We start from the raw sequence: 8722 nt of genomic DNA on the forward strand, positions 1-8722 counted from the left end.
AAAAGCTAGAGATGCCAAGCACAAAGGCTTACACCTGTGTGCTTGGCCCACTGGCCCTGACACTGGAGACAGTCACTGCAGACAGGAATCAGGAAATAGCTCTTTCCTCCCCTCAGGCGCCAGCTCCACTCACCTACAACCCCCAACCTCACTCTAGGGACTGAGCATCTCCTGAGACTGAAGCTTCTGGGCAATAGTGGGCACCACACAGAAATATGAAACGTCAAAAGAACATGGTTCGGAACAAAATCTCACAAACCCCAAAAAAAGGGCTAAATGAAACTGAACTCACCAATCTTCCTGAAAGAGAGTTCAAAATAAAAATCATAAACATGCTTATGGAGGTACAGAAAAATATTCAAGAACTCAGGAAGGGATTTAAGTCATAGATTCAATCAATAACAAATTCCATATCTGAAATGAAACATACAATGGAGGGATTTAAGAGCAGATGAGATGTAGGAGAAGAGAAGGTAAATGGATAGAAATAAGAGAAGAGGAATACAAAGAAGCTGAGGAACAGAGAGAAAAAAGAATCTCTAAGAATGAAAGAATATTGAGAGAACTGTGTGACCAAACCAAAAGGAACAATAGTCACATTATACGGGTACAAGAAGAAGAAGAAAAGAGAGAAAAAAGGATACAAAGTGTCACTGAAGACGTAATTGCTGAAAACTACCCCAATCTGGGGAAGGAGATAGTCTCTCAAGCCATGACGGTTCACAGATCTCCCAACAAAAGGGACCCAAGGAAGACAACATCAAGACATATAATAATGAAAATGGCAAAGATCAATGATAAAGACAGACTTTTAAAAGCAGCCGGAGAGAGAAAAAAGATCACATACAAAGGAAAACCCATCAGGATATCATCAGACTTCTCAGCAGAAACCTTACAGGCCAGAAGGGAGTGGCATGACATATTTAATGCAATCAACCAGAAGGGCCTTGAAACAAGAATACTCTACCCGGCAAGGTTATCATGTAACTTTGAAGGATGGATTAAGCAATCTTCACATAAGCAAAAGCTGAGAGAATTTACCTCCCACAAACCACCTCTACACTGCATTTTGGAGGGACTTCTATAGATGGAAGTATTCCTAAGGCTAAATAGATGTCACCAAAGAGATAGACAGAGAGTACAGAATATGATTCAAAACATTCAAAGAATGAAGGAGGAAGAAAAAGGAGGAATAAAAACAACCTTTAGGTTGTGTTTATAATAGAATATGAAGTGAGTAAAATTAGACTGTTAGATAGTAAGGGAATTACCCTTCAACCTCTGATTAACCATGCATCTAAAGCCGGCAATGGCAATAAGTACATACCTATCGATAATCACCCTCAATGTAAATGGTCTGAATGAACCAATCAAAAGACATAGAGTTACTGAATGGACAAAAAAAAACAAGAGCCATCTATATGCTGCCCACAAGAGACTCACTTCAAACCCAAAGACGTACACAGACTGAAAGTAAAGGGATGGAAAAAGATATTTCATGCAACTAATAGTGAGAAGAAAGCAGGAGTTGCAGTACTTTTATCAGACAAAATAGACTTCAAAACAAGGAAAGTCACAAGAGACAAAGGACATTACATAATCATAAAAGGGTCAGTCCAGCCAGAGGATATAACTATCATAAATATCTATGCTCCCAAAACAGAATCACCTACATATGTGAAACAAATACTAACAGAATTGAAGGGGGAAACAGAATGCAATGAATTCATTTTAGGAGACTTCAACACACCACTCAATCCAAAGGACAGAGCAACCAGAAACAAAGTAAGCAAAGAGATAGAGGCACTAAACAACATACTAGAACAGATGGACCTAATGGATATCTACACAATAGTCCATCCAAAAGCAACAGGATACACATTCATCTCAAGTGCACATGGAACATTTTCAAGAATAGACCATATACTAGCGCACAAAAAGAAACTCAGTAAATTCAAAAAGGCTGAAGTTGTACCAACCAGCTTCTCAGAACACAGAGGCATGAAACTAGAAATATATTACGCAAAGAAAATGAAAAAAAAACTCACAAACACATGGAGGCTAAACATGCTCCTAAATAATCAATGGATCCATGACCAAAAAAAAAAACAAAGATCAAGTAATATATAGAAACAAATGACAGCAATAATTCAACAATGCAAAGTCTGAGGTATGCAGTGAAGGCCGTGCTAAGAGGAAAGTATATTGCAATACAGGCCTACCTCAGGAAAGAAGAACAATCCCATATGAACAATCTAAACTCACAATTAATGAAACTGGAAAAAGAAGAACAAATGAGGCCCAAAGTCACTAGAAGGAGGGACATAGTAAGGATCAGAGCACACATAAATAAAATCAAGAAAAATAAAACAATAGAAAGAATCAATGAAAGCAGGAGTTGATTCTTTGAGAAAATAAACAAAATAGATAAATCCCTAGCCAGACTTATCAAGAGATAAAGAGAGCCTGCACACATAAACAAAAATAGAAATGAGAATGAAAAAATCACTACGGACACCACAGAAATACAAGAATTATTAGAGAATACTATGAAAAATTATATGATAACAAACTGGATAACCTAAAAGAAATGAACAGATTTCTAGAAAAATACAATCTTCCAAGGCTGACCTAGAAAGAAAGAGAAATCTGAACAGACCAATTACCAGGAACAAAATGAAATTGGTAATCAAAAAACTACCTAAGAACAAAACCCCTGAACCAGATGGCTTCACCACTGAATAATATCAAACATTTGGTTAAACACTGAAAGAAATCATTTTAAATCAACTCCTTCAGTCTGATAGTGAATCTTTGCTGCATTTCAAATTACAATAGTTTACTCTATTGGGGTAGGTATCTCACTTTCCTTCCCTGGATTCCCTCCTCCTTCTATCTGCTAAACGTGAGTGTCTCTTTGATACTCTCTTTGGCTGTTTGTTTTCTTTGCCATTTGGCACTCCCTGGAGATATTCTCAAGAAACTTCAATTCAGCTACTACTCAGAACCAGGTTGCTCCACTCCTACAACTCAATAGCAAAAATGCAAACAGCCTGAAGAAAGAATGGGCAAAGGACTTCAATAGACATTTCTCAAAAGAAGACATACAAAATGGCTAACAGGTCAAGAAAAGGTGCTCGAAGGTCATTAATCACCAGGGAAATGCAAATTAAAACCACAATTAGATAACACGTCACACCCACTAGGATGGCCATTATCAAAAAGATAAAGAATAACAAGTGTTGGAGATCTTGTAGAGAAGTAGGCACCCTGGTACACTGTTGGAGGAAATGTGAAATGGTGCAGCCATCATGGAAAATAGTATGATGGTTCCTCAAAAAAAATGTAAATACAACTGCCATATTATTCAGCAATTTCACTTCTAGACATGTATCCAGAAGAAATCAGATCCTGATGTAATATTTACACTTTCATGTTCACTGTAGTATTTTTCACAATAGCCAGGTTATAGGAACAACCTAAATGTCCATCAACAAATGAATGGTCAAGAAAATGTGGTACATACATACAATGGAATATTATTCAGCCTTAAAACAAGAAAGAAGTCCTGCCATATACAACAACATGGATGAACTGGAGAAAATTTTGATGAATGTGAAATAAGCCAGTCAAAGGAGGACAAATACTGTGTGATTCCACTTATATGAGATGTCTAAAATAGTCAGTCACAGAAGCAGAAAGTAGAATTGTTAGGCAGAAAGACAGATGAGCAGGATGAAAAGAGGGTGGGGCCCACCAAGAACTCAGGGAGTTAAGCAGATTAAGCCAGAGAGCTAGAAAGGACTCAGGCCCTTTGCAATGTGAGTTCATTCCACGTGCTCTGAATCTGTGCTGGTCTTGAGACTTCCTCTAGCTAATGCAGGTGAAATATGACAGAGACGAGGGACAAGCATTATGAGCAATTTTCCTAAAAAATGATGAGATGAGCATAATAAGAACAGGAGAGACTTATCTTAAGGCAAGACAAACAGTTCTAACTGATGTGTTTGAAATTCTTGGGAGTAGCCACTATCTTAGAAAGGAACAAAGGTTTGTCCTACAGAATTACCTAGAGGACGGGTTATAGACAATGACATAGTGTCTCTCATCAGAGAGAATCATGAGATGAGACCTCCTGACAAGCCTACGCCCCCTGACCCTTTACCTGTATCCCATTCTTGAAAGCCTTACAAGACAGAACCCTAAGCCCTTAAGTGTACCTTCTTCTCTCTGAGGTTGCCCACACTGCCCTTCCATGGAGTGTGTATTTTGAAAAGACTTTTTACTGTTCAACTTATTACACTTTGTCTCTGCGCTCTGCCAGTGATACCTTCGACACTATGCTGTTCCATTCCACTTTCCAGATTTTAAGTGTGAGTCTTTACTCTCTGTCCTTCTCTAGATAAGCAAGTAAACCTGCCTTTATATACCTTGACTCTAGCCGGTTCCTCCCTTACAGTATATTCGAATAAACCTTTCATTCTGCTTCACTACTGTGTCTCTGCCCTTCAATTCTTTGTTGTGGCAGGGACAAGAACCGAGAAAAACAAACATCACCCCAACAGAATGGTGGTTGGCAGGGGCTAGGAGGAAAGGAAAACGGGGAGTTGTTATTAAATGGGTATAAAGTTTTACTTATGCAGGATGAATAAATCCTAGGGATGTGCTGTACAACACACTGCCTGTAGTTAACAAAACTATTACTGTACACTCAAAAATTTGTTAAAAGAGGGTAGATCTCATGTTAAGTATTCTTACCACAAAGAATAAAATTAAAAAGAATCAGATTACTCCCAAGTTTATGTCTTCAATCCATTTGTCACTCTGTTCTCCATACTCTTACAAATGCCTTTCAGTCATTTGCAGATGTATATATAAGTCCCTCAGCCTTACCATATCTGATGAACCTCATCATCTTCTGCACAAAACTTAGTTCTGAAACATACATTCCTTATCCTGGTGAAAGGCACCACCCAGTTCCTCCTCCTCTCTCCCCTACGTTGGATTTTTACTTCATCATGTTGATAGTTCTTAAACATCTCTTATTCTGGCTCCTCTTTTTCCACACAATTATATTTGCCTTAATTCAAGCACCCTTCATCTCTCAGTGCACACTGCAATAACCAGTATTCCAGCCTCCACTCTCTTCTATGGTCTCTCCTTCATTCTGCTCCCAGACACATGTATCTAGACTGACAATCTAATCCCATTACTCCCTTGATTAAAATATCTCAATGTGCACCAACCCCTCCAAAGGAAAAGCCCAAAGATGTCTCTTATGTTGTGATTTCGGCCTACCTGTACAGTCTCACCGCCTACTCTAAACATCTTTAATTGCCTTTTTCCTTTAAACTGACATGATTCAGTTCTCTATATCTCTGCTTATATTACTCCCTCTGTACAATTATTTTTCTCTTTTTGCCCTTCATGCCATTATTCTCTATGCTTTATCTTTCATCCATCGGTATCGGCTGAAGAGTAATCCTTTCTTGGAATCCTGTGTTTTTTTGAGGTCTTTCCTGCACAAACTGCTCACAGAAGCATCAGATCTCTGGACACTGGTTAGAAATGCAGAATCCCAGGTCCACCCCAAACCTACCGGGTCCCCTCCAGGGGGTTTTGTGGATGTGAGAGTTTGAGAGGCACTGTGCTAGATCAGAGCTGCTCCTGGCACAGCACCGTTAGCAGCAGGTGGGACCTTCCTGCACATGCAAATCACAATCTAATTAAAGAAGTGTACCCAGAACATATAAAGGGTTCCCAAAACTCAGTGATAAACATGCACACTTTCTTAATGGTCAAAAGATTTGAACAGACATTTCACAAAAGAAAATATACACATGGGAAACAGGCACATGAACAGATGTTGTACCTAATTAGTCATTAAGAAACCACCTTGAGCTATCACCAAACTGTCCAAATGGAAATAACGACAAAACCTGAAAATACCTAACGCTACTGGCAAGAACGTGGAGCAACAGGAATTCTCATACACTGCTGGCAGGAACGCAAAAAGGGTGCAGCCATTTTGGAAAGGAGGTTGTCTGTTTCTTATAGTGTTAAATATGTAATCAGCATATTACCCAGCAACCAGACTGCTCAGATTTACCCAAGTGAAATAAAACCTATGTTTGGACAAAAGCTGTAGATAAATGTTAACGGCAGCTAGCTTCATTCATGATCTCTAAATAAACAAACCTATATGTCTTTCAACTGGTGAATGACTGAGCAATTGTATTTCACCAACACAATGGAATATACAGAGCAAGAAAAAGAAATGAACTTGGATACACTCAAGAATATACATAAACTCAAATTTATTATGCTAAGTGGAAGAAGCTAGACTCGAAAGGCTACACATTATTTCATTCATGTGACATTTGGGAAAAAGCAAAGCCATAGTATGTACAACAGATTGGTAGTTGCCAGGACCTGGGTGTACAGGGAGGGGCTGACTACAAAGGAGCACGGAGAAATTCAAGAGGATAACGAACTGTTTTACATCTTGGTGTACATTTCTGCTTTTGGTGGCAAGGTGGCTGCTTATATGACTCTCTGCTTTTGTCAAAATTCACAGAACTGTACATTAACAAGAACTGATGTTAACATATGTAAGTTATACTTCATCAGAATATGAAAAAAGTTGTATTTTACACATACCTATATGCTATACTCATATATTCAAAAAGGCCAATTTTTTCACATGCTAACATTTCTGAAATTCTGAGTTATTTTATAATGAATGGCATTTAACATCATATCATAGTTCCAAAGGATGGCATTTCTTCTTATTGGAACATACTAAGATAATGGTGTCTCCCAATCAGTTGTGTCTTAGATCTGATGAAATATGGCATGCACGTGTACCTTAACTTACTAAGTTACACATGCTTACTTTAGAAAATGTGTGAAAGACAGGAATGTAAAGAAAAAAGTAAAATTAGTCAATAATTCTAAAGTTTGTAGCATTACATCTTGTGTGTGGTCTATTTTATTGTCTCTTTACTATGCACACATATTTACATTTATAATTTAAAACATTTTTGCATTTAAAAAATTAGGTAATTTTAGCTTCTATCACCTCTATCACAGAATAACTGAGGTGACACTGGACTACATCTCTCACCTCTCTTATCCACGGTTTACTCACATGACATCTGACTTGGCCTTCATGGTTAGTGGACTAAACATCTTCAAACTATTTTATGCACTTACACCTAAAATTTTTTTTAAAAAGCTATATACTCCCTCACACATTTTTAGTTGGCGTAAAATATTTTCTCAGATCATTAAGTAGATGGAACTTCTCCAATATTGAGAATAAAAGTTACTTTGCTCCTTTAATAGTGTCTAATAGAGTTTAAATATCATAAATATGTGATACCCATTCCCCCAAAATACATGATATACGCTGTTGCTAAATGATAAAAATTAACATATTTCGGTTTTTTATTTGACCATGTAATTCCATGCCATGGAATTTTACAAAAATATAAAATATTTTATATTGGAAGCCTTTAACTGATCATTTTGTCATTCTCTTCTATACCAGAAGTATGCAAAGCAATTTGGAATGTTTTCTTCCTAGTGACCAAAAGACTTCAAATGTTTTAAATTTTCTTCTGGGTTGAGTTATCATTACAACTATTATTAATTTCTAAGTAATAGAATGAACATGTTACAAATTTTGGTAACTAATCATTAAACATTTAATTTTATTAGAAGTATAAATCTTAATGAGACAAATGGCTACTTTTTCCCAACTAGTTCAACTATTTATGAATAGACAAGATTACTCATGAACAAATGCCAATTTTTTATTTTTAGAGTTGGAAATACTAAGTAACTTAATTCATACAAATAAGTAGATAGCAAACACTGACACCCATTTCTTTGAACTCTTCCAGATTCATGAGCAAAAAAGTAGAGTCACCTAATAAGGTGTTACTAAGGGGTCCTTTTTATTGTTTCAAGTAAACAGCTGAAAACTCAATTAGGTTCCCATTCAATTTTATAGAAAGCAAAAAAATTAAGACCTGTTTGACTTGCAGATGTATTTTTATGCATTATTTTGAAATATAAATCATATGTACCTTCTTCAAATTCTCTTGTCCACCTCATCCATTTGGTTTTGGTCACCAATTTATTTACACAAAGTCAGTCCTTTACTTTCATATTTGGATGAAACACTGTACTCCCAGGCCTGGCGCCTGGTTCTCTGAGGAGCCACCAAGGGCACAGCCCTGAGGGCTGGGAGGGCTGATGACGACAGAGGCAAGCCTGGGCCGGTGGGAAGAGGCCCTGGGAGGGGCTGAGGAGAGGACGACCTCTCCTCTCTCTCCTGTTTATGAGCTACTCTGAGTAGAAGTTCCTCTTTTAATTCTTCCAGAAAAGCCCAAAAGGTACTTTTCTTTTCGCTAAACGACGACGAAATTGTGACTGCTAGTGTCTTGCTGTGATTCAGTGTGGTAATCAGCACAGCAAGACAGGTTTCCCAGCCTCACCCGTCCTTTCCCCCTACTTTCACTGCCTTAGTCTTACACGTCCCAAGTACAGTGTTAGGCTTCTCAAGAACTGTAGAAGGCTTGATTGACTTTTTACCCTGCTTGTGAGCTCCTAAGTGAACTGCCACAGTTTCACACGTGCTGAGAGAAGACACCAGGCTCCTCTGTCAGAGACAAAGGACGACATCACTGACAGCACAGCAGGCAGTGTTAGCTCT

The sequence above is a fragment of the Manis pentadactyla genome, chromosome 5 (assembly GCF_030020395.1).
Source record: "Manis pentadactyla isolate mManPen7 chromosome 5, mManPen7.hap1, whole genome shotgun sequence".
Lineage (NCBI taxonomy): Eukaryota > Metazoa > Chordata > Mammalia > Pholidota > Manidae > Manis > Manis pentadactyla.